Source organism: Falco punctatus, assembly GCF_963210335.1.
Source record: "Falco punctatus genome assembly, chromosome: 5".
NCBI lineage: Eukaryota > Metazoa > Chordata > Aves > Falconiformes > Falconidae > Falco > Falco punctatus.
The window spans coordinates 45,791,864-45,819,481 of NC_137584.1; the positions used below are offsets into that span (position 1 = coordinate 45,791,864).

Below are 27,618 nucleotides of genomic sequence, written 5' to 3' on the forward strand. Positions count from 1 at the left end.
TGAGTGTTTTCTCTGGTTGCCTTGATAGTATCTTCCCCAATAGACATAACTTCTCAGCCTTGCTGTCTCCCAAAGAAGCTAATCAGTATGTGGGCTGTAGGTGAATAGGAGTGAATTTCCCCACTGTGGGCCATTTATTATCAGTCTCCATTGCTGTTGTGGTGGCCACTGCTTCCAGGGGTGGGTTTGTCTTGGGAGTGAGGGACAGTGTGTGTGTGGATTGAGTGGGTGTTCAAAGAGAGTAGATGCAAGGTTATATATTCAATACTCCTTTTGGCTGCTTTCTGCATGGTTTGTTGAATAGGATGAAGAAGCACAAATGAAATCCAGGTACCCTGTTAATTGTGTGTCCCTTCCTAGTTCTCCAGCTCAGCTTCCCAGTTGTGTTCCTGCAGCTTCTTGCTGGTGAACCCTGGTCTTATGATCCTGAGCATTAGCAGGCCAGTGAGCTTGTATGGCAATGTCATGGCTGTGGATGACCCGTGGGTGAGGGCTGTGGTAGGACGGTCTCCCAAGGAGCTGGGTATGGGGCACAGCCCACTGCCTGGTACTCACCAGCTTTGCTCTCTGCTGTGGCTTAAACAAGAGCTCATGAGCTGGTGTTAATATTTGCAAACTTTCTGCCACCTGCTCACAGAATGAAAAATTAATATGCTTATGTGCTGACTAAATTGTGCTGTACTCTTAATTCCTGAAGAACATGTGGATAAGAGTGCTTTTGAGAAAGGATTTTTCATATCCTTTCCAAGTGACTAAAGGAATTCCAATTAGACCTTACATGTCACTTTCATTTCTCTTGTCATTGCTGTCTAATTCTGAAAAATCCTTCCATGTCTACTGCTTTTATGTATTACCTGCTTTTCTTGTTTGTCCACTTGGCCATAATCCTGGTGGGTGACGTGACAGCTATTTCCATGGCAAGAGCATTACAAATTCTAATAATATCTTTCACAGAAGTAGCACTTTTATCCCTTGTGGAGCTGTGCAAGATGAAGTTTTATATACATATTTGCACCACTTCATATGGTTTTCTAATCTCACATTGTGCAGCTCCTGGTTACCACATTTCATGTAACTTGGAGGGAAAAAACCCTCACAACCCTCTTTTTTTTTCCTTTGTACTTTTGATTAAAAAAATAATAATCTCTTTGCCTTGAAAGTATGATTTATTTAGTTTTTAGATTGGAAACAAGGTTATTCAGTGTTTAAAAATAATAAAAAAGTGTCCCTAGGTGCTAAAATAGGCTTATTTTTGTTTGTGTAAACAAAAAGTAAAACCCAGTCTCACCCCTTTGAGTTCTGACCAGTCAGCTTTGCATTTTATTACTGCTATCCCATGCATCTTTACTCTGGAAAAGCCAAAGATATATTTTTCATGCAGAAGATTTTATATTAAATAATAGTTTCATCTGCTATTGAAACCATTTTTTGAGAGGGATGTGGCCAGTGCTGAATGCTGTGTTGCAACCTTGTGCAGCAGTTTATGGGATGCGGTGAAGGGAGTACAATGCTCAAGCATAACGGCAGTGAGGATTTGTGTGGGCTGAATGTTAATGACTCAAACTGCAATTTTCCCAAGGCACTAGGGTTAACTTCCCTCAGCATGGAGGTCAACAAACAAGAGATCTTCCTGGCCAGGTTCAGCAGAGATGCGAAGGGAAGACCAATGTTGAACCACTAGCACTAGTTTGGGTTTTGGGGTGTTTTTTGCAGTACCTGCAATTTCTTTGTCTTTGCTAATGAAAAATATGTTTGTGAAATGAAGGACTGATGAAAAAATATCCAATGACTTCTTTGGGTGTTGGCTTAGGGCAAGAATGATATTTGCTAGCCTTCTCCAATAGCTCTGCTCATTGCCTGAATATGTGTTTTTTGAATTGGGTAGCTACTGCTGCAGCCTCCTGTCGAGGCTAGAGTTCATTTGCTGAAACTATTCTCTGCTACATTTGTTCTCATACAATACAGGGCCCATCCTTGGCTGGATTCTTATTTAATTGATGTTGATCAGGAATCATTTCACAGAAGGCAAAAAACGGACACTGCAAAATAGTCCCAAAGAGGACTTGGCCTTCTTGTGCATTACTGTATAATTATAATACGCTTGAGAACTAAGAATATAATTTGAGTCAGTAAAATGTGCGGTGAGTCATTGCTTCATAGCCCCATCAACTTTCCAGGGTTGGCTGTGCAATTTATATTTTGTCCCTGGAGAACCTCTGAGTTCGGTCATATCCAAATCAGAAGTACTTATGTATTTAGTCCATATTTAAGTTAATTTTTATTAATCCTAATTTAAGTATAGATTGCCCTGTACTTTGTGGTGCTACATCATTTGAAGGAAAACTTTTATGTTTAATTGTCCTACATTTTGCAATGTGTAGCTCTGAATATCCCACAAAGGGGCTATTTTGCAAGCAATAAGTACATGTTTCTGTGTAAAGGCACCCACAAAAAAACATCAGTGAATGATGACTCAAACCACTGAAACATAAAGTGAATGCTCCATGAAATTCTGGGAGAAAACCCAGCAGGACCTGTCCACTGCTCTCACTGGCCTTGGAGCTCAACTCCAAAGAAAAAACATGTGCAATGGTTTAATGGAAAAGGAATTACACAATATGCGAGAGTGTGGCACAATGTGCTGTGGCACTAGACAATGTCCTTGGTCATGCAGAAAAGCATTTTTGTAGGGGGAAAAATGACGCATTTTCAAATTTATATTGTATTTGTAAGGGACATGCAGAAACTGTAGCTGTGTGAAATAGCAAAGCAAATTAGATTACATGTTCTTCAGCAAGATTGCTGCCTTTTGGTGCTTTTGTGCACATGTTGAATGCCTCCAAAAGCACAGAAATTATCCTACAAAGCTCTCAATCAGTATACTGAAAGTTAGGGCTTTGAAGGACACTTAATTATGTGGTTAGAAATAGTTATTTCTGATATGCTGTTTGAGACCCCTTATTTAATGCTTAAAACAACACACAATGCAAAAGTGACTACAAACCTCATGACAAAGAATTTGTGGCTAATAACAAAATGTGTAGCATATAACATTCTTGATCTCAGAGCTATAAAACTTTCTGGGATGGGATCATCAAAACTCTGATATCAAACCTTGGAACATTCTAGGATTTACCTGGAGTTTGGAGACTTTTTATCCCTCTTTACTGCCCTGCTTAGAAAAGCTGATTCCTGCCAGAAGGTGTGTCTTGGGGGCAGCCCAACAGAAAGTGTCAAGCCCAGAACTTCTGGCTGCTTTTTGACTGCTACTTTTCTTTTCATTGTAGGACCTTTTAATTTTTTTAGCAGCTGAGTCCAGAATCAAACTGACTGACTTGAATATCTCTGCTCAGAAAAAAAGCATCTCTAATTCTTCCTTGTTTTTCCTTAATTTCCTCACAGAAAGCAGCATCTATTGTATGCTATAACTAGCTGTGCCAAAGCATCTCTGTGTTTCCAGTTTGGGATCCTTTCTCTGCTGTTCCAGGGCAAATTGTGCATTCCTAAGGAGCCAAGTTCAGTTGTCTAAACGATGGCTGTCTAGTCCTGCCTTAGGGTTTCTGACAGGTCTTGCAGCATCAGCAGGTGTGACACAAAGCCCACCCGTGGCCCATTCCCTACCGAGGGGCAGGTGGAGCTCGGTGGGGTAGACTCCGGTATCTTAGGGGGCCTGAGGCTCCTATATTTAGACAGGAGAACTGGACCCAAGCTATCCTGGTGTATCCAACTGCACAGGTGTCGAAACAAGGACCACATGGATAGATAAAACTTAAACTTTTATTGAGATGCTTGCCTTGCAATTTCCATACGCAAGAAGTCTTGCTGTCCTTCCCTCCCTGGCTAATGAACAAAGGAGAGCAAACAGGGCTGTCTGTGAGGCAGTTTTGCTAGGGAAAAGAGGAGGAAGAAGAAAAGGGGGTTGGGTCCTGGAAAGCAAGAAAGCTTGTTGAATTTCTCCCTTGTGATCAGTGGGTGTCCTTCGGGGTGGCTGTGCAGTTTGGGGTGGGTTCATGGGTGGGCACTGAGCCAGTGGGGCTGTGCTGCTTGGCTGCTGCTTGGGGGTGTGAGCAGATCTGGAAAGTGGTCCCTTGGGTGTCAAAAAGGGAGGCAGCACCTGGGCCTGGAGAGGGTGAAAAACAGTAACCAAGCAGCTAGGGAGTGCAGTGAGTAAGGCAGTTGATGCTGGTGAGGACTCGGATTTGAGTTGCTCAGGTTAGCGTAGCCCCTCATACCCGGTTGGGTCTATTTTGCCTGTTGCTACCTGCCTTACACGGGGCATAGTAAGGTACAGGGAGAGTGCATTAATCAAAGGAGAGAAGCCAAATTTCTATAAGCATTCAAAACCAAAGAGACCTTCCCGCTCAAGGTGCAGGAAGAAGGTCAGAAAAAGAGAGTGTTGGCTTTCCATGAGAACGCAACGGCTACACCCTGGATGACCATCTCCTGGGGCAGTTTTTGTCTGTGTGGGGAGGCCATGGCCCTGAGAGAGCAGCTTGCTTCTCCCAAGTCTGGGCTGCAGCAGCTGGGAGAAATGGGCTGCTTCAAAGTTAATGTCTAACCCTGTAGAGGAGATCAGTCCTCTGGCTGGTGTCACATCATGCTCCTGTACCGTGGGTGCTCCTCCAACCCAGGAGGCCTTGAAAGCTAGGAAGAAATGGGTGATGGGAAAGGAGATTCTAATATTAGGCAGAATGACAACTGCATCTGTGATGCCTGAGTGAAGCCTGTTGTGACCTGCCTGCTATGCACAAAGGTAGGGGACCTCGTAGGAGGCTTGAGTTGCTCACTTGGGGTGGCTGACAGAAGCTAATGGCTATTGTTCCTATTGGCACCACTGAAGGAATATTCTGGGGGCTGTCTTTATGTTGAGGGGTGAAAGACTGGTATCCCAGACCTCTGCAGCAGCACTGTCTAAAATATTTCCAGGGCCATAAATACAGCTTAGGAGGTAGGCAAAGAGCCTGCACAGAGGAGGTGATGGGGCAGAAATGTAGGATTAATGCATTTTGGGAAATGAGGAAGCTTCTGGGACAAGAGGGACCTGTGCAGGCTTCAAGGCTATACCATGGTTACTTACAATGACACCAGGCTGTGCACCTCTGAAAAGGCTGGGAGGGAAATAAACAGCCCAGTCATAATGAACAAGGAAAATGAGATTGTCTGTGGTCACCCTTGACTGGCAATGCTCAGTGATGAAGGTAGGGCAAAACATACCCGTGCTTTTACAGCTGTGCTTGCTGTTTAAAACTAAGATAGGAGAACGAGAATTCCTGGGCTCAAATGGCAACTCTGATGGAGCAGTAGTTCCAGGGACATGGTGGGAGGAAGGATAATCAATGGGATATGATGTTGCCACGTTACCAACCTTGCAGGAAGAGAAAGCGGGACACATTGATGGGGGAGTGATGCTGTACTTGAAGGGTAATATGAAGTGTAATGGCATAAAAATGTTCCAAGGAAAAGAGGTGTGCAGTGGAACCCCTAGCAACAAGTTGTTGTGGTAGGATTATACTGACGATGCCATGCCTGGGACAGGGACTGATCATAACGTGGCCAGGAAACGTTATGTGAGATGAGAGGAGCTGCAGCTGTAAGAGAGACAGTAAAGTGGGTGGTTGTAACATGCCTCTATAGACTGGATTGATGTCTTTTCAGGGTGAAGCAGAGGTAAAAAATTTTGACATGCTGTGTGACTGCTTCCTAGACCAACCTGCAAGAGAAGATGCTGATCTGTGTTTGGTCCCAAGTGGTGCATGAAACCTACTTGAAGAGGTAGCTGTCCCAACGTGATTAGATTTCAGCAAAAGCAAGCTAAATGAATTCAGAAAATGAATATTCAATTTCAAGAAAAGAAACTCTGTGAAAATAAAAGGCAATTTATATAAAAAAAGAAAATGAAAACAACCTTGAAAACAGTCAAGTAAGTGAGAAAGCTGGAGTCTTCTCAAAGAAGAAATTACTGTATTAGTTTAGGTAAATTTTGCATTGCAATTAAAAAGAAAACATAAATCCAGTAAAACCACTTCAAGGTTTAATAGCAAAGTCAAAGCTATCACAAGGAGAGGATCAATATTAAAAAAATGGGAAACCTGGCCAAATTATTAGAGGTAACTAGGCAATTAGGAGGGCAAATAAAAAATGCTTGAAACTTGGAGAGGCTTGCAAGGGATGCTTGAGCTGCTCATGACAAGTTCTTCAAATGCATCAGGACTTGGAAGCCAGACAGAGAATTGGTGGAACCACTTGCTGGTCAAAGGTGAAAGATGCTCTCAGTGCATCTGTGCACTCAGTGCATTTGTGCTGGTCTTTGCTGGTGGGGGGATTCTTATACCCAACACTTTCTTCACAACAGGAAGGTCACGGGAGCCAAATCAGGTTTGACCAAGCAGGTAAGTTAAGTCCCTGAGACTAGATGGTATCTAGTCTGGACCCTTGGCCTGTTAGTGTAAGAAAGAACCACGGTCACCGAAAGTGTAGATAAACACAGCTGGTTTGGAAAGTCTCCATCACTGCAGCATGATCTTGCTTTGCTCTTCTGCTCAGGTTTTATACATGTGTCAGAGAACATGGATGAAGAAGCTCTAGCTGACACCCTGTAGCTTGGGTCTTCCAGGTTCAACATACCAACCTAGACGGACCATTGCTGTAACCCAACAGGGCGTTTCTTATGCTCTCATACACAAGATGTAAACTCTTGTGAATCTCTGCAAGCAGAATAAATTCTATGTTTCAGGGCACTGTGCGAAGTGAAGAGCTACTGTGGTCTGGTGATATGACATGGCAGTCTTTTCCTCAATTTGTCTGGATACTGGACAAAGGAAAAACTAGATCTGATCCTTGAGAACTTACAGCTATTTACCCCAGACTGACAAATCAACAAACGTAAATTGCTTGCTCCTAAGGATGAACAGACATGTCCCAGCAAAAATGAATCCACAGAATCCTTCAGAGCACGATGTGCTGTTAACATGAGCTTTAATAGCCCAGACATTTATGGAAAACAGAAGATGATAGGACACAGTAGTTTATCCAGTTTTGAGTGTGCTGGTGGAGATTTTTGATACAGGATGATGAAAGCAACTAGTAGGGAAAGTCCTTAAATATTTATTTTTTCACTAGTAGGAAGAATTGAGAAGTTTATGTTGGAGAGCAATTTGTATGATGGTGATCATGAAATGACACAGTCCGTGGTCTTCTGGAAGAGAAGAAGAGGAGACAGGCAGTCAAGATCCTGGACAACTAGAAAATGACAGGTGTGATACTGATAATTAAAAATAGGGGAAGCAGGAGAATTATTTTTAACCAATCACTTGTCTGAAAAATTCTGAAACAAGTAGTTATGCAGTATTTCATAGGCACTCTTGAGATAACAAAGTAAGTAGTACCCGTTATGCATTTGTCGAGAACAAAGTGTATTAAACCAGTCTAAATTATTTTTAGAAAATGGTAACGTCTTACAGGTAGGAAAGAACCAGCAGGAGCTGGCATTTGACACTATTTCACGTGTTCTTAAATGTAAGCTGTGAAAAAATGGTCAAAATTAAATTGTTGTAGTGTAGGATCAAAACTTAAGAGTACCCATTTTCTCAGGTAGTGTCAAAGATTTGTAATTAAAGTGAAAGGACAGATCAAGTGGGGATTTGGGTAGTATATATTGGGTTTTCTTCCCTTTGGAATCCAAGAACATTTTGATAAATTGAAGAAATTGCTGGGAAATAAAAGGAGACAGTTCAATAAGAACAAGTGCAAGGTACTACCCAGAGATAGTTAATAAGTGGAAGCAGTCAATATTTGCCCTGAGGCAGTCAGTCAACACATGCGGCAGAAGATGCAGGGATGAGAAGCGAGTCGAGTGCCAAGGTAGCAGCCTGCCAGAAGAAGACCTGGGGCTCACAGAGAAGTACAGGCTGAACAGGATCAGCAGCTCGACATGAAGAAGGCCAACCTTGTAGCTGGTGGGGGGAGGAAGGTGAAACACCAGGAATCAGCCAGATATCTGCTGCTTCTTCTGAATGGGCCAGGCCAGGGCTAGAGCTTTGTACCTCTTTTGGGGCAGTAAGCCTAAAGAAAAATGAGGACTGCCTGGGAGTGTGAACATGAAGAAACTGCGAGAGTGATTAGAGGGCTAGAAAACATCACCTACTGGGATGAAAGAATTGAGATTGCTTAATCCAAAGCAGGGGGATGGAGGGGGAACAAAGGGGCAGCTTTTGAATATGTGACAGGTTCTTGCAAGGAGGAGAAGAATACAGTATTTCCATGGTTCTGGTAGCTAGGGCAAAAGGTAGTGATTTTGACCTACTGAAAGTGCAGCAGAGATAATTCAAACTAGACATTAGGAAAACCTTTCTAAGATAAGTGTAACAAAGGACTGGAATAGATTCCAGACTGGAAATGTTAGTAATGCTTCATTACTGGAAGTGTTTAGGACAGGTTAGCCAAATCTGTCCTGGAAAAGTACAAGGTGATTCTGCTGGTGGACAGAATTATTCTGAGACTCCATCTTCTTCCTATCCTATGTTGTTCTTACTTAGTATTTTTAAATTCAGAACCTTTTCTGAACTGTTTTCCTTTCTTCTGTGCTCTATTTGTGTTCTCTTTGATGTGACACTTTCTTTGAATAGTGCCACTGATACTTTGCTGCTCATCTGTTTTACCCCATTCAAAATCTTAGAAATTGTTTGCATGACACTTTTATTCCTAGTCTGCAAAAACAATCTGATACTTGATGCCATAATCACTAAGGAGCACAATTGGTTTGATGAAAACCTCAGCAAATAGTGAAGGAATTAGGAATACTTTTCAGTGTTTCTCTTCTGAGCACTCCTTGGCTTTTTTTAGGGTTCTGCCCTTTGCGGTTTTTACTCTTCATCTCTTCTACCTAGTCCTGTTGTATTATGTTCTCCAAAGCCAGTAAGTTTATTAGCAAGGCATTTTTTGTTTCCCGTGCTTGCACAGTCCTGTTACCTCTCTGTAAGCGTACTGCTTCTCGTGGCGTTGCCTGGACTAAGTAATGGAGGAACCCCATGTAATTACTTAGTCAAGTTGGAGAGATCTTTATGGTAACTGAAACTAACTTGGGTGTTTGCCATATTTGTGTCTGAGCAGAATAGATGTTATTAGATATATATTATATATAAATTATATATGTATTTTATTATTTTATATATAATTAGATATATTATAGATATAATAGAGCAGTTAGATGGATAAAAGGCTGCTGTATAGTCTTGTGTGCATTATTTTACTCCCAAGATAATATTTTCCCCGTGTTAACTGGCATGTGCTGACCTGCTCTTTCCATTCCTCTTGCTAGGAACAGACAGAACATTGAGTCAACATGTTTCTGTCTTCTGTGGGTAAGTACTGAGCTTTCCCCAAGTATTCCTGTTGTGACATAGTGTGGTGAAGCATCTGTAGCACTTTCTGTCACCATAACCTGAAAGTTTTGCCTGGAAAAATTGCTTCCAAATCTGTTCAGCCATTTGGCTCTGCTTGTGAAAGAAGTTTTCAGCTGTGAGACATGGGGAACTTGTGTTAGAACCACCTGTTTAAAGTAGACTATCAAAAAGCCATGGGATGATGTCTTACCACTTGGGTTCGGCTTTTCCAATTAAGGGATGAAACGTGAGTGGGATTGCCCATGAGCAGAAAGCAGGGGCAGTTGGTACCCTGCAATAGCCTGCAACAGGCAGCAAAACCACATCCTCACCTCAGCCACTGCAGCTACATGCCTGGATGACTTCTGTGGGTGTTGCAGGGCTCAGGTGAGAAGATCTGAGATGCCAGCATCAGTGGTCACCTTGGCATCCCTGGGGATGGCTCACTGCAGCTGCACCTCTGTGCTGATGAGGGCTATAGAAGACAAAATAAGTTTGCTGAAGGGCACATCAAGAGATTATAGTCCTAAAATGTTAGCTTTCCCCTTCTATTGGGGTTTCTCACCTCTGGAAGTGAGCAGGATATCCCTATGCGATTTGGCATAGCTTGCTTGTGAGAGTGAGTGAGGTTTCAGTCACCTTGTGCTTTCTGCAGTGTCAGGCACAGGGACAGAAGCTCCAGGGTAGGACAAGCAGACAGCTGGACATAATATAGCCAGAAGCAATTTTTGAACTGCTGAAGACCATGAAAAATCTTGCCTCTGTCCTGAAGTTCACTAGAAAGTTGCCGGATGATGGGTAAATCCTTCTGGGGCCATTGCAGAAAGGCTTTGCCCTTTGGTTTGGGGTGGCTGGTCATACTTGTCACCATTGTCCTGGTAAGACAGCTTTTCGTAAAGGTGCACATGGGCTCAAAAAGGGTTTTAGTCTTTTCTTGGTCCATTTGTTGCACAGCTGTGCAGAAGGCAGGCTGACAAATATTCAGCAGAGAGGCTTTCAATGGAGAAAGGGCTCTGGTGTAGATGTACGGTTGCATCTGTTTAGTCTTCACGCTGCAGTGGTAATGTTCATCAGGGAGTATGAACCAGCTTAGCAGATGCTGTCGTCTTGGAGAGAGGATTAACAGGGATGCCTTCCTTATTGCTAGTTTTGATCAATGATTTTAGCAATAAAGGAGGAATTGGTGCTTACCTATTAAGATTCTGCTGTAAATTGAAGTATGAAAGATGGATAATAGACCTTGATGGGTGGTGACCTTTAGTTTCCTTAAATTAAAGCAGTTAACCTCTAGCATTTACATTTGTTTGATGACCTTTAGATCTAAGTGGTCCTAAAGACCTGAAAATGTGATGAATGTTTATAATCACGTGGGCATAATCTGAACAACCTGGGAGGCTAACGATGAAGTTGTATACATCATCAACAGTCCACTTGCGAATGTCTTCAATGGAAGAAATATATTCTGCATTCAAATTCAGGCCACGTGCTCCTTTGGAGAAAACACAAATGTTATGCTTGTAGAACTTTGCTGGCAAAGCAATAGAAAATTATTATTAACATCAAAATTTTTACACTTCTCCAGAACCTAATGTATTAACAGCAGTGTGTAGTCACAGATAGGTACAGGAGTCCTCGACACCAAAACCACCAGATCATTAGTAGTAGCTGATTCTGAAGGGTTTTCTTTTCGTGGTTCTTTTGTTTACTGCTGGCACTGTATGTACCAGTCACTACACATAAAAAGAAATCATACTTGCAGTATTTTCTCTGAGTACATTATCCAATGCTTTTGATTCTTGAGAATTTACTGTTATTTGAACCTGACTAATACTTCAGTAGAACAGAACCAAGCCTTTGCTGGCCCATGGTGAGTTAGTGAGTGCTGGCCCTGCTGTGAGTTAGAAGGACATATAGAAAAGTTATGGAGAGAACAGAGAGGCTAGCTCACAGTTTCATTCAGCAGTTTTGTTTGTTTTAATGGAAATTCCTTTTGCAGACAGGAACTGAATACTTAGCATGCATGTTGGGGACATGGTTTAGTGGTGGACTTGGCAGTGTTAGGTTTACGGTTGGACATCATGATCTTAAATGTCTTTTCCAACCTAAATGATTCTATGATTCAACTGTATTCCTTATCCAAAGGCAAACTAACAGCTATCAAAGGAAAGGGCTTGTATCCTTGCACCCCAGAGTGTGCAGAAGATAGGTCATAGAGCAAAGATGAGCACCCAGGTTGCTGCTGGTGGGAATGGGGAACCGTGGTGTAGGGTCAGCATGGGGTGAGCATGTTGATTGCACTGAAAAGACAGAAGCACAGAGGCGAAATTGGTACAATTTCTTGTGGAGAAAGGGTGATTTTAAGCACCTCATTTCTGTGAGTTGGCTCTTCTGACAGTTTCTGACTAGGGAGGGGATGATAGTCAGAGGCAGCAGAAATTAAACTACAGCAACTTGGGATAGCGAAGAAACATTTGATGTGGATTCTGAGGTTGAAATTCTTACAGAGATCACAGCTGGCATCAAAACAACTGAGCTTGGGGAAATGAAGATTATTCTGAGTTGCTTAGTTCTTTGCAGCAGGGAGTTTATTTCCTTACATCCTAAAAATAGCCAAGGCCTCCCCCCAGTTTGAACAGCTTCATTTTAACATATTTCCCTCCACACAACCCTATTTCTCAATGAATGGGTCTTCTTTTATTGACAGCATTTTAAATTTACCGTACAAGAGGCATGTCAAAGCATTTTCCCCTCTAACATTCATTATTATGATTTAAATTGACTTGAGAAGCCATTCTGTGGGTTTTTTAGCACTGAAGCCTCCTGTTTCCCCCCTGCTTTTTTTTTTTTTTTTTTTTTTTTTTTTTTTTTTTTTTTTGAGAGGGGAAATACCCCAGGTTATTCAAGTGATACAACAAGATGTTCAATCAATTATTTCAGGCAAGCAAGTGCCCCCATTCTGTGGTTTTGCTTTGATTAGCACCCATTACAATACTTCTGTGCATGAATGCATTATGTCTTCTTTTAGCCCTTGGGAGTCTTGTGCTGTTCAGGCAGTACTGTAAGAAAGAAATGAACCTTTTCTTTCAGTATGTGCATTGAACTAGATGGCAGTGATTTACAGCATGCTTTAGAAAAAGCAAAGAAGTTGGGGACTCTGCGGATTGCATTCATAAAACCACTGGACTGGCCATTTGCAACGCTCTCTTCTGGGTGATCCATTGCGATTCCAGGCATAATCCCTCTGGCTACTGATGCCCTTCTGGGCGATTTAACCAGATCTGCTCCTATGCAAGGCTCGTTTCTAACTGTGTTAGAAAGGAACCAGATGTTAGAGTTCAGATTTCAGTCTCAGGAGAGAAGCGGGCTGGTGCGGGGTATGGGGCTCAGCCTGTTCTGTGAGGCAGAGCTCTGGGGCCAGCAGCGAGCCACTGCTGGGATCCAAGAGTGATGGGGAGGGGGCGTGTGTGTGCACGTGCAGGTGGGTGTGCAGGAAACAGGGACAGCCGGTGACTTTGTATGAGGACTGATGCGCATTCAGAACTCCCCGTACAGTGACCCTGAGGTGCACAGAAGTCTGGAGGCTTTCCTTTCAGAAGAGGGAACACAGCCAAATAAAGGCACAGTATGCTTTCTGTATATATTTCATCACGTTCAGACAGATGAATGGGTGAGGTGTGCTCAAACCTCTGTGGCAACTTCTGCCAGCTTAATCCACAAGAAATGTTACAGAGCTTGTATCACCTTGTTAGTGACCTTTAGCTTCTCCTGCTTAAGTTCCTGTATCTTGTTTCTGTATTAAATTTGATGCTGCATTTTGCAACTGTGTTGTTGATCTTTCAGTGCATTTTTCTTGATCACAACAGTACTTCAGACTTAAATATCTGCACTGAAGTAATGCATATTGAGTTGATGACTGCTAAATAATTGAGTCTGTAATTCCCTTCACAATAAGTGTGAGTTATTCCAAATTCTGCAAGACCATCTGTTTGCTGGGCTTCAAGCTGAACCTAGTGCAGAATGTTTGATAGACAATAGTATGATTAGATAACTTAAATGTTTGCAATGCTAGTAATAGGCTGTCTGCTTAATTACGGTAGCTGGCTGCTCTTAAAAAAACAGGGAATTGTTTTGGATAGAAGTGGCTGTGATAACCTTTTCTAACTTCTTGCATTTCTTGAAGTCAGTGCTGCAAGGCAAGAAAATGCCTGTGGCAGAGCCCCGCTCAGATGCCTTATTTATGGGGTCCTATTAGCATTTTCTGTTTTGACATGTGGAACGACCATTGACTGGAGCCACAGGGTGAGCTCCACAACTGCCGTGCCACAGGTCTCTGAAAGGGCACTCGGAGATGCTCCGCTATTTAGTTTGCTTGGCTGTTAGGTTTTTGTTTTCTTTTTAACAACCAATTTATATCAGATGCTCTGTGTGAGAGCATGAGGCTTAAGTGGAAAGAAAGCAAGACTTGCATGAAGCTTCCTGGACATGGCTGGTGCTTTCTGCAGGTACTTGAAAAATATAGCTGTTCAAAAGTAAGCATGCATTTTTTTCATGGACGTGTACCCTGGGATTCACTAACTCCTTCAGTTCCATCCCAGTCAAATCTTCTGCTTCTGCACTTCTGTCTCTCTTCTTGCCTGCCTCAAGGACCTGAGATGGAGATTAGCTTTCTGGTAGGAATAACTAGGTTCTGCAGTGAAGGCCATCAACAACGCTGGATTTCTCAATATGGCTAATAGTAGCAGTGCATTACACAAGTGTGTTACATTCTAAAGCAACCATTACCACTCTGTTTTAAAATGATCCTTGCATAAGGTCATCTATTGCATTTCAAGGCTAGAGTTAAAGCAGGAGCCAAGAGTCACACAAACCTAACTGGAATAGGGTGCTGCACCCCAGGCAGTGGGAAAGGCATGGGAGGCTCCTTCAGGCAAAGCTCTGCCAAGTCTGCTCAGGGAGCAATCTTGTGCTGGCTGCTGGACTGCCTACGCAACTACGTGACCAGGCTTTTTCCCCTGCTAAACTCTCCTGACAAACTTCTATTCACTGGCAGAGAGCGATGCAGCCTCTCCAACAGCTCTGAAGGAAACCTTTCTGTCTTTGCCTCCTCTTTATCTTCTTTGCCCATGTATGTGAAAGCCTTAGGTTCCTGTGGCATTGGATTTCTCCCTCCTTCACTCTAACATGAGTTACTATGGGAACTGCTAATGGGAGAAAAATCAGTGCTTTCCCCAAATATAATATGAAGTAATTTCAAATGTTATGTTCATGTTATACACTGAATATCTACATTCCTGAAGGATGGCTATGGAAGTGAGAATTGTGGTGTGAACAGCTTGTAAATGTTAAGTACGTGGAGTGTTGTTCTTGCCTTCAGTATATCTGACTGCTATCATAAAAAAAGTGTTCCAGTACTTTTGTTTCTACATAGTGTGTGCCATAGAGTAGAAGGGTTTCTATATGAACTAATATTTTTACCTCAGATTCGCATACTTGTAAAATTGCATATATATCACTTAATTAGCTGTGACTGGCATTTTTAGGGTAACTAGCAAATCCTACTAAGTTTCAAAGAGATTTGGTCAACTGAACCTCTTCAAACATCACAGTGTTTTAAGAAAGTTTCTCCCACCATGAACAGAAAACAGCCTGCTATTAGGCGCCTCCTTTGCCCTCCCAAGCATGTTCAGACTTTAACCAATGGCTTGTTTCGACCTGAGGCAAGGGACAGATTCGCAGTGCGTGCCCCCAGTGTGGTGTCAACTGCTTTTATGTGGAGGACACTCACTGAACTGCACCAGGCAGCCATTCAGAAATCTGAAATGACTGGAGGTTTTATTAAGTAGAAGTTGCAGATGATTGAAAGAAATTTCAAGTGTGAATTTTCTACTTTTGGTCAGTGCATAAGGTTTTCTTCCTGGGTGGTGATTTGACTCTAGAAGGCAGATTAAATTACTAGCATGAGTTTTCAGAACAGCCTAGCACCAAAATTTTGGTATTTGGTTGGACTGCCAGTAACTCTCCTAAGGACTGTGGCTTCCAGGTAGCCTCCAACTGGGCCACCCTGTGTGATGTGCTGAAGAGGAGTGGATGCAGCTCTGCAGCTTGCCTCCTTGCCATGAAGCAAGGTTGCATAACACCCTTAATCTTCAGTGCCAAGTTTGTTCACGTTCAGGCACTGATTTTGAATATGGTACAGGTTTGGTGCATGCAGAGAGAGTTGGGGAGGGGAGTAAAAGGGAAGTGTTTTGAAGTATTCTGATACAACCTTCAGCTTGCCCTTGGGATGTTTTAGATTGGGTTTCTGGTCTGAATTCAGCAAATGCTACTTACATAGCTAAATGTGTGTGTGTCTGTCCTGTCCCCATCCCCCCTGTCCCGTCCACCCCCCCCCAAAAAAAAAACAAACCACCAACAACAGAAAAATACACATAAAGAAGAGTGGAGTGAAGAAATTTGTGCAAAAAAAAAAAAGCTTTTTTACCCTGGTACAATGCCTCTATCAAAAAATGTGATTTGGAGCTTTGTTCTTTTCCAGCCAAGCAGAAAATGTATGTAAGCTTTACCTGCTCAGCCCTGTTTCAGTTCTATATAGGATTTCTTCCTTCCAAATGATGACCTTCCAAAGTTGGCATTTAGGTTTTAGGAAGGGTTTTATATCTCCTTGAATCCCTCACCCGTATCCTGTATCCTTCTGTCACTTGCATCACATGGAGATGGTTAAGCCAACATGGAGTACTTTCTCCTCCTCAAACTAACGCAGAAGGAAAAATTGGAAGCCATGCAAAATGCTGTTACTCAGTTTGAGACTAGTGCAGATGAGGCCCCACAGGCCAGGCTGTGGGGAACAAGGACTACCTTGAAGGGCAGGAGAAGGGCAGGGTTTCCAGGTGGAAAAGCCTGCTCTCACTCTGCTTTTTCAGGGGGCCCAGCAGCTGAGGCTGCAGCATCACTGCTGAGGCTGTGTTCGGTGCTGCAGGATGAGGTGGCCACTTCAGCTATATCATGGGGTCCACCTTGGGCCTCTCAGCATTTTGGAGACTGCGGAGACATTCAGACCTTCAGGCACAAAAGCCTGCTCTGTTCATGCAGAGTAAGTGTAACCCAGACTCTGTATCTCATCTTCTACTAATAAAAAGAAATCGGACTTTTGTGATAGCTAACCCAAATTACTCCTGTATTATACGTAGGCAGTTCCCCTTCCCTGATCCTTCAGCAAATGTTTCCAACTGCAGTTCAGCACAGAGGATTTTCACATCCAAAGAAAGTCATTCCAAAGCACTAAGATCTTGAAGAAATATTTCGTTTGCCCCTTCTATAGTAGGAGGAAAAAAGATGCTCTTTGTGGGGGGTTTCCCGGTGTGGGTGATGGTGGAGCATCCTCTGAACCAAGAGCACTTTTATGACCGCAGCTTTGCCCAAGTGTAGCTGGTTTGAAGGGCTCTTCCAAAAGAACTATGAGAGCTGTTTGTGTGTTCTGTTGTTTTTTTGCAATTGAATCTAATGCAGAGAAACTATCCTGTTATTGATACAAGGCTCTGCTAAGATTTCTAAATGTACAGTCTTTCACATTTTGTGTGGTAGGAATTAATTCTGATTTAATACTTTGCTTCACTGAACTGCAGATAAGATGAATGGGGGGCTGCTGGCTAAGAAAAGGCTCTCACAATGTGTTTTAGGCCTCTATGTCCCTGAGCACTTGATCTATTGATGGGTTTTGTAATGCTGTTATCCTGCTGATCTAGTTGCGGGATTTTACCTCATGCTGCAGAGTGCCTGCAGAAGAAAAAAGGGAGGAAGGAGAAGTAGTGACCCAGTTTTTCCTCACGTGTGCATACACGGTATGTCCTGGATGCCCTCCAAGTCGTTTTGGTGGACAGTGTTCTTCACACTGGTCTCAGAGTTCGTTACTCCTACTGACGTCAGTGAGGAGAAAGCAGCAGGACAGAGTGGATGGTATGCTCTGCATTTGAAGCATATCCTGAAAAGTTTTATTTACAGTTGTCTACATCTGTGGCCCTCATACTGCCTTGTAGTAGCTGAAGCTGGGTTTTCACCACTTTAGGAACACCTCAGACATGCCTCTCGAGGCTTAATGCCCCTTGGTGGGAGCTGTGCAGAGTGAGGTAGAGAATCAGTTTTAAGTTCTCTTTAAAAGATGTGGTGCCTAACCCTCAAAATCCTAATGCTGCAACTGCATTTGACTTCTTCCAAATGCTTTCTTAAAGCATAAGCTTAATGTTAGCTTGTAGGGAAACCAGGGATATTTTTAACTGGAAGAGATCAGGCTGCAGGGGAGGGGTGTTTAACCCAGGACTACAAGCACTTAGTGCTACTTCTTGGTTCCACCCTCCCTGAAGGGAATAAAAGGCAAGTCATGGCCTTGTGCTTCTACCATTGCAGCAACACAGTGCCAGTAACAGCCCCGTTACCTCCCCGAGTTCTTCCAACCTGAATATTTTTTTAAAACAGAGACCTACAGGGCCAGATTCCAAGTAATATACTACTTCTTATTAGATATACACCTGTATGGATCATTTATATTTCCAGGCACTCTTATTGTACATTTTTATTATATGCTATTCTTCATGAAATGACTGAGAGAAAATCTAAAATGTTAACTGCTAGCATGATATGCAAAATCCATACAAATAATGAATATTTTAGTCTTAAGAGAAATCTGGCCTGATTTCACAGACAGGGGCTGTACTGAGTCTGACCCCACTGTGCAGCGTGTATGGAGAATTACCTGTGACTGGCCCAAAGTAAGATCCTGTTCAGGTTCATGGTAATCTTGCTGTGGATGCCAGTAGGGACAAAGTTGCAGACCTGAGGTATAGCTTTCAGTGTTTGTTAAAATTACTGTTATTTTTTTTGTCAGATATAAAACGCAGTTGATACTTACCCCAGTGCCTTCAACAAGTTTTCACAGCTGGCATGTGAGTACACGTATATCAATCCTTTCTGGTAACCCTGGCTGGCTGCCAAAATAGCTGAATACAGCTACAGCCCTGTGTGAATTAGAACTCACATCTTGACTTCTCTGAGGTGCTGCTAAATAAGTCATGAGCAATTGTAACAGTCAAACTGGTATCTCTCCACCTTCTTGAAAGCAACACTTAGAGTTCCTCAAGGCTTCCCAGCATTCTGCTTGCAGGTTTTCCATAGGGCTTCTTGGTGAAATGTTTCTGCAGGGGGCAGAAAATCTCTACGCAGTGTAATCCTGAGGTAGTGCTGTGTGAGACAAGGATCTTCACAAAACATTTTATAGCAGGAGCACTGCTTTCGTTGCAAAGCCATACTTCATTGGGTTGTGGGGTCTTTTTTTTTTTGTTGGGGCTTTTTTTTTCCAGTGGGTTTTTTTTTTTGTTGTTGTTGTTTGTGTTTTTTTTTACTGCCACAATAAATTGATGTTATCTGGGCTTAAAGTAGATGGCCCACAGGCCAACAAGAGTGACCTATCAGGAGTCATTGGCCTGCCTGATCCCTTCAGCAGCAGTTGCCTGCGACTTCCAGCTTTAGTGGGTCAGGATACTGGAGGAATGATATGGACTGCCTGACTGGTCTCTGCATTTTAGACAGAAATACTTGCAACTGAACTCAGAGGGTGAGCATCACTAGGGTAAGTCTCTGTCATTGGCATTACTTTTACATGTAATAGCTTGCTTTATTCCAGAGAATATGGTTGTATAGTAGAAGAAACCCAGATGTTTGTGAATATATGTCAGAGTTGATGCCTGCCAATATATGTGTTCCTTTCTGATGTAGTCAGTAGTGGTGAATGAGCTTTTCTTGTAAGTGGGGCATTTTTTAGCTCCCTTCAATAGGGCTTTCCTAATTTCTAATGGAATACATATTCAGCTAGAGCAAGAAAATTGCTCTCTTTGTGGCTATTTGTTGTGGCTATCTATTTTCAAGCCACTTGGAATAGCTGAAAATTACTGAGTCCGCTTAAGGGTATTTTTTTCTTTTGTTAAATTTGATTGAACTTGGCCTGTGGGTTTGAGAAACCCCTAGCACATACACACTCACACAAAGAGTATGATTGCACTAGCTGTGTTTCCACAAAAAATTGGGCTAAAAAGGTCAATCTGTGTTTAGCCCTGAGGTCAAATATCACAGATTGGAAAATGAGCTTCTGTTCTTTGTTTAGTTCTAAATGAAAAATATTTGTTTCTAACTTCTAACAATTCCTAGTACTGCAGTATTTCCGTACTTTATTTAAGAATTTCTGCAATTAGAAGAAAATGAATAATGCAAAAATGGATTTACAAATTAATAGGCTGACTTTATGGTGCTAAAAATGAGGCTGCATTATGAATTATTCATGTATACCTGGATGAACACTAACTTTTCTTAAAATATTTTTGAGGTCCAGAAGATTCAGAGTTTCTTTCCTCACCAAAATAGATTTGTTTGGTAGTCAAAAATAACAACAGCAAAGTCGCATGAGAATAACAAAAAAACCTTCAGATGAAATAGGTTATGTGACTCACTGTCATTAAATATGCAGAAACACAATGATCTGTTTTAAATACAAACTCAATTTGAAGGAAAAAATACTCTAAATATTATACAAATCAACACAAATGTTAGTCTTGGTGGAAAGGAAAGGTTTTTAGATGGTGTCATGAGTTATTTGTTCAGAAACTTATGTTAGGAGAGGTTTAAAAAGATTCAGCATATTTTATAAAAGGGCAGAAACCATATTCCTGACTTAAGCAGCTAGGGACTTACCATTGAAAAATTTAAAGCCAGTTATTAAACCTGGTGAACAGACCCCATGCTGGAGAAGCATTTGTCTGAAGAGGGCAACCAATATGAAGTGTGGCAATTTTCAGGAAATTAAGGATCATTTGGGAATAACTAAGGCATAGAAAGAAATACCGTATGCCCAGTAATACATTACTGTGCCATAATAAAGAGCACAACCAGTTGAATGGAACACTCAGGTCTGGGATTCAAGTGCCCTGTGGACATCTGCTCAGTATTCAGCTTCTGCAGCTCATGGTTGTCTTTGGCTGGAGGCTCCACATCCATGGCAAGACCTGACAGAGGTGGCTTAACTGAGTCTTGGCTTCTGTCCTTCAGATTTGAAAGGGAAAATATTTAGCACCACCACAGGAATGTGACACATGAATGGAGATTTACTGACAGATCATCTCTACACGTACCAGGAGCATCCTGTTAATTAGTCATCAGCCGACCCAGAGGTCCCTACCTGAGGTGCTACTCTAGTTAGTGCTCTGTTTCAAGGCTCTGGACCTGAGTGACATGGTGATGCTGTCTCTGTGAACTGCAGGAGGAGGCAAAAGACCTAGACGTTTCTTCTGTTTTGCTCTGCACATGTGTGGAGCTTTCTTCAGCTTATTGGTGGAAAGTGAGCTCAAATCCTATTGCCTTCCCAATCATCCTTTATGTTGCTCCTATTTAAAGCCAGATCATCCTCACAGTACCCTGAGTGCACTCTGTGGATGCTGGGCTTTTCAAACCAGCTTCCTGAGAAGCTGAAACCCCCAAATTTACTATGAGTTTTCTTTCCAGAAAGGGGGGACACTCACTTTCATCTCATGCAATCCCTTCCTCTCAGGCAAAGTGTCTCCCAGCTGCTACTGCTAGTGGTAATGAGTAGACCCTTTTGACTGATAAGAACTTCACACTGATTTGACACTGGGATAAAGAGCACAGACAACTCTCAGGGTACAGACTAAAAATGTGTTTCACTCAAGCCTCTTTCTTTGCATTGATAAAGGGAGAGGAAAAAGAAAGGGCATGGGGTTAAATGCTGTTCTATTTTCATGTGGTTGGTTTTTTTTTGGTTTTTTTTTGGTTTTTTTTTTTTTTTAAATACAACTTTTTCATTAGTAAATGTACTATTTCAACAGTTATCCATAGAGTTATAGCACCCCAGACTTCTGTCAGTGCTGAAGTCCCAGTTTGCCAGGTGCTGGGCAGTGGATGCCAAATTATTTATAGCCTAATGAAGCCAAGATACTATGAATGGACAGAGCAAACTACTGAAAAGAAAGGAGAAGCACGAATGGAAAAAGTAGCCATGGGAACAGATGTACACTTGGAGGCCAGAAGCATATGTAACTAAATGGCTTCGAATGATTTGTAGTACTTGCATACAAATGTCACCTCTCTAACTTGCTTTACTCACTTTCTCCCTGCATGTCAGCGTGTGGCATATTGGATAGACACTCAAGTGGAATTTTACATAAAAGAAATTAGAGGGAATTAAATACTATAATTTAGTTATCTCCGGGAGACTCTTTACATCTGTTTTTGCAAATACTTATTGACGGAAGGGCGTTTTCCAAGTGAAGAGAATTTGGTTGATGCCGAGTTCTTGCTCTGTCAACACTACAGGGATTTGAAAAGCAGCTGCTGGTTGTGTTTGAGGCTGGAAGGAGGGGAGAGGAGCAGTGTTAGCTCTGGACTGGGAACTGCTGAGAAAAGCAATCATTTCTAAATCACTCTTTTTCTAAAATGTGATGGCTTTGCATTAGAGACACTAACTCTTTCTAACACATCTCTGTGCCTTTTTTCCCTTTTGTAATACTAACCCATTTCTGAGACACTGGGCATGGCTTCCTCCTCTCTCTCTCCCCCGTAATGTTTGACAGTGCTTTTGCTGCCTTTGGCAGCTTCCCAGCCAGAGCAGATTCCCTGCCAACAGACTCCCCCCATGGCTCATTTTATAAAGGGCTGATTGCTTTGATGGATGATAAGGCTAAGGAGAATGAAGGAACAAGGTATTCCATTTTTATTTTTTTAAGGAAAAAAAAAATCCTCTTCCTTGCTTCTGAAAGACACATTGTAAATAGAGTCAGCCCAAACCTTGTAAATTTTATCATGAAGGAGCCCATCAGCTGCAAAAGCTGTTCCTGGGTTGCTCTGTGTGTGATACTGGGGGTGGATGATGGAAATGTTAAGGCAGGAAAGGTTAGGAAATTAAAATGAAAAGGAACTAAAATCTTAGACTACGAGAGAAAAAATATAGCCAGTGAAGAGTAAAATGATCAGTCGAGGGAGGAGGGCTGGAACAAAGCAGAAAAGAAGTTGGGAAGAAGAGATAGAGAGAAACAAAACCGGATTGAAAGTAGAAGAGAGATGCTGCAGAGAAGTACTGGAAGAAAGCAAGGCTGGTAGATATGCAGCTGTGTGCACACACTTGGTAGAGGAAGAGGGAAAGCTGAAACAAGGCTGAAAAAAATCATTAGAAAAGATAACAAATCTTAAAATCAGGCAATAAAAGAGTGATTCCAATATGAAATAAAACATCAGCTGAGACAAGAAACGTCAAAAAACTAGCAAAGCTCTAACTCGTTCCTTCCTATATCTGCCACACCTGAAAAATTTACTTACAGCAAAAACTCATGGACATCTCCACAGCACCCATCTTTTCCTGCCAAATTTTCCATGGGTTCCTGTGAGATAGTTTGCTGCTCCTTGGTACTACTAGGGCTGGCTGGGCAGTAGCAATTAGTTTCAAGGCAACTTTGAAACCATTTTCATTCCATATCAAATTGGAAACCAAATGTTTAGGCTGTGTTTGAAAATTTGTAATTGTCCTAATTGTATATGGTTTCTATTCCAAAATTCCAGGTTTTGGACGCAAGAATGTATTTATCCAATTAGGAATGAAGGAGATTCAGGTACCAGTCTTTGCTTTCTGATATTATTTGGAGCATTTCAAATTCAGTATTTATCAGAGCAGGGATGCTTTAAACCCCTAGAAGGGGGAAACTCTCTTTTCCTTTCCCCCAACTTTGATGAAACCAACAGGTTTTTACACCTTGTTCATTAAAACTCCACTTCACCCCACCTCCCACCTGCCTGTATGCTCTGACTACATCTGATGATGTTTTGCATAAGCATCTCAAAAGATCTGTTCCAGAGAACCTGTGCTGTTTGCTGACCTTGCTTCTCATCATGCCAACTTGTACCCTGGGAATGGAGCTGGTACTTCTCAACATTGAATTTAGTATTGATGTTTAGCAGGTATATGGTTGAGCCTTAAAGGCCATGATTATATCCATTTTGTGGAGATTTGCTTCAATGTTCATAATTATTGCAGATATCTAAGGAAACGTATTTTGAATCAGGCCAGCGTTTCCTTCCTTTTGTGTGTCCTGGCTGAACTCTGATGTTGGCAACTAGTTAAATTTTGCTTACCTTAACGGTTACGTCATTTATCAGCTATTCACACCTTAACTCCAGTGCAATGTGAACATCTCCTGTGGACTGTTTTTCACATCCTCTAGCTGTATAGAGTTGAAACATAAAAAGACATGTTCCTTCAGTGTACATATGATCTTTCAGCAGCATCAATGTCACCTCATTTCCTTGTTCATCCCAACAAAGCCCCTCATATGGGTGTGATTACTCAGGAGTATGCAAATGGAACTTAAGGGAGGCACTTCTACAGATGTCCGGGCAGGAGCAAACCTGTCTTGTATGCTTGTATAAAGCATGAAGTCGGGTCCCAGTCTAGACTAACTCATTACATACGCTGCATTCACACTGCCTTTTCCAGAGGCAATGTACAGCATATTAATGGTTACTTTGCCAAGCTTTCACCTCCCTCCCTGCCTTTATTTTTGCCTCCTCGCTTTTTTTCACTCTCTTTTTTTTTTTTTTTTTTTTTTAAATAGTGGTTGAGAACTGCAGAACTCATTAATTCAGAGTAACTCCAAGTGTCTAGTACTACAGATAATTTTGCCTTCTGGACACTTTTTTCCTCTACACTTGTAGGTCTTGGCATTCCTATAACACTCATGTTTACTGCGATAGCACAGACAAGAACTCTCCTAAAATTATGCATAAAGTCTTCTCTATTTCAGGGTAAATTTTCTCTCTTTGATACTGCTTGTTGTGTTCTCTATTTCCATGCAGAGTCGGTGGTACTGCCTACCTGTCCGCGGCAGGCTGTGCTGCAGGGGTTGGCACTGGCTCCACAGCTTGGCTGCAGCCAGCAGGAACAGCTGTGGGCCTTGCTCCCTGGAGATGGCTGCAGCACCAAGCAGGAGCAAGTTCAGGAGAGAGGGATGTGGACATGGATGCACTCTAGGTGACTGGAGGCTAGCCTGGAAAAGGTTTCTGTGAAGGAGAGAAACACAAGGTGTTTTCTCTCGGTTTTCAAAACTGGGTTGAAGCAAGCTGTGCTTTTAATGGACAGTGATGTTCTGACTTCTTGTGCTGAATCTGGAAGAAGGTCCCAGTTGGGTTTTTTCCTTGGCTACTGGTTGCACTGTCTGTTGCAGTGGTTAGGTAATGTGGCTGTACCTCAGCCTGGTTTGACTCTTCTTACCCCCTACGCTTAGAGGTTTTTCCCTGCTTTTGTTGTTGATCTACCAAAGTTTACCAAATCAGTTTCTTTAGGATATAGAGGGGACTTTCAAGGTTTAAGAGGCAGTTATCTGCTTAGCTGCCATTGGGGTTTTGTGGGACACAGGCACCGACTGACCTGGCCTTTGAGCTTTTCAAAATGAACCCCTGGTTTCTGGTGAAGGCGGCAGGTGCTCACACTTTGACAATGGAGGGTAGGCATTCAGCCTGTTGTCTGAGGTGCATATGCATGCAAATCCTTCCCACCACTGCCTGGGTGCAGTTAAGGGTAGTGTCTTCTGAGATTATGCAGACTTCAATTTCAAAAGGGTTTGATGTGACCGTCTAGTCTGACCTCCTATACTTTAGGCTTAGTCTTATAGAGTAAGCCTAAAGGTCATGAAAATAACATAAAGGAGTTTAAAAGAAACCAAGAGTAAATGTGAAATTCACTGCATTTTACCGGTGCTATTTTGTGGCTCTTTGCTTCCTCTGTCAATCAAAAAGAGATTAAACTTCCTCACTTACTTAATACGTGGCTAAATGTTATACAGTCCATTGGCTCCTGAAAAACGTGTCCCCAATTACATGGGACTTCTACTAATAGAGCTCAAGTTAAGCAGTAGTCATTAGAGTAAATCAGACATCTCTGTGAAGTGGCCTTCGGCTGAAATTAGGTGCAGTGTAATTATGGCCTTCAGGGCATGTGGCTTGATTGCTTACAGATTTGCATGTTTCTTTCTGTAAGTGTCATTTTTCTAAATGAAAAATGTCTGTCTTTTTTTCTGTACGTCCTTTCAGTTCATAACAAAGAACCTCAAGTATTTCTGGAGGCCTCCTTGAGAGAATTCTATTCTTACCGGGATTTCTAAAAGGGAAATAAATGGGAAAACAGGGAGAATTATTGTATTTCCTCTTGCTCACCAGAATCTAACCTTGTCTGAACTCAGCAGTCAGAGTATATTCAAGCACTAGGGAAGCAGAAGATATTCAAGTTTGTGGAATAATACCCTTAAAAAATTTAGAGTGCTGAATATTGGATGATTAGCTGAATGAGATTGCTAGACCTAATGGGTGGGAACATTACCCAAACTTCCCACACGAAATGAAGCTTGCACAGCTACACTGTCTTTCTAGACTGCCTATACCTCCTCTGCCAGGCATAACTTTTGAGCCCGCTGGTCACTTGAGCAAATCTGATGGAGACATGGTGTTTCAAAAGACATGGAGTTGTTTCAAGTTTTCTGAAGGTGGTCAGTCAGAGGGGAGGAACGAAGAGGCTCTGCAGGAGCACAGCAGCTTCCCCCCACGGGGTGTAGGGCTCAAACCCCTCACAGCACGTGCTGCCCTGGGTTGAGCTGCCAGAGGGGAGCAGGATGAAGTGGGGGGATGTGGAGACTGCCAGGAGGGTGTGGGGAGGCTCCAGGGGGTCGCTGCGGTGTGGGGACCACAGGCTGGAGGTGGTGCATTGAGACCAAGAGGTTGCTAGGGCTGAAGGACATCAACTAGCAGGAGCCCAGCTTTCTTAATCTTGTTGGGAATGCGAGAATTTGTCAATCCTGTGTAAAGCGAGCTGGGGAATGAATCTCTGTGCATTTATGTGGACAATTTGAATGTGTTATTCCACACTCCAGAATGTGAAGTAATACTTCAGTCCCCCTCAGCCCCCTTCCACTCCCTCGCTCCACTAATAAAGCACGTGAGGATGAAAGCAGGCTCTTAGAGCAGAGCAGGCAGGGCTGGGAGGGCATGACCAGGACTGTGCAGGGGCACCTGGGAAAGCCTGGGCACTGTGGCTCTCCTGCATCTCAGTGCAATGCTCCTTGGACACTGTGCCTGTGCAGTGCTGGCCCTGTGGCTGCTGCCAGGGTCATCATCCAGTTACAAGGGCCACCTCACATGGTCCCGCAATCATGACCTGTAACTGTGTCAGAATTTTGTTAAATTGCTTTTCTTTTGTTGTTTTTTTCTCCCCTCCTTTTTATTTCTTTTTCCAGGGGAAGAAGGTGGGATGCTGCTGCTTAGCAGGAAGATGTCTTCCAATTACAGCCGCTCCTGCAGAAGCTCTGCCTGGTGCTGTTTTGTTTATCTTCCCTGTGAAGGTTGTGAGAAGAGAACCAAACCCACCAAGTGAGTTCAGCTTTAAGGAGTAACCTCTATGGTATCTCTCCTTTTGCATCAAAAATGTGAAATAGAAAATGACAGCCACCTTTTCCTTTTCTTCTTTTCTTGCTGCAGTACGGTTTCTCCCCTGCCTGGCATACTGATTTGCTGGAGAATCCAGGCAGAAATTCAGTGGGAAAAAAAATCATTAACTACAAGCAGCCCTTGCTCAGCACTATATCATGGCGGGACCACTTATTTCCCTGCCCCCCCCCCCCCCCCCCCCCCCCCCAGTCTCAAAACACTTCTTGTGTAAAATAGTGTCACATTTCTACAGCATTTCTTCCTCTTTTCAACCTTTAGCCAAGGAGAATGACTGAAATAGGGCCCACAAATCATCTCTTGGACATCTTAGAGATCTTCCTTGTCCCTATGTGTGCCACACAGCTTTCTCAGAGCATTTTTGCATCCTTGAGACAGTGTGTCACAGTGCCAGGATTTTCTGGTTCTAAGGACTTTTTTTTGTTTAAATTGAACTGTGCACAGACCTTTATTGCTGCTGCCAAACCTTAAAAGCGTCAGGAGAGTAGCCTAGAAGTTGTGAGTTAAGTTGAAATTGTGTTTGTTCTTTTTTGTGTTTGCGTTCTTATTTCTGAACCTGGGAAGTGCAGCCAAGCTTGCTGCTGCTATGAAGAGAGCTATGAACATTTAAAAAATGTGCAATTCAGAATTATAAAACGTTTGGGGAAGGAGCTAAGGAAAATGGCAGATTTAACGCAGAATTCCAGAGGTCAGTTAATCCATA

General features: G+C 42.5%; 1 protein-coding gene across 1 annotated transcript in view; it reads left to right on the forward strand.

The window, feature by feature from the left end:
• IYD (iodotyrosine deiodinase) overlaps positions 1-27,618 on the forward strand; it is a 61,728-nt gene continuing 34,110 nt past the window's right edge. The window contains exon 1 of the mRNA XM_080389657.1: positions 1-27,618. This exon is cut by the window's right edge and continues 14,602 nt beyond it. The gene's annotated coding sequence lies outside the window, so the exon portion shown is untranslated.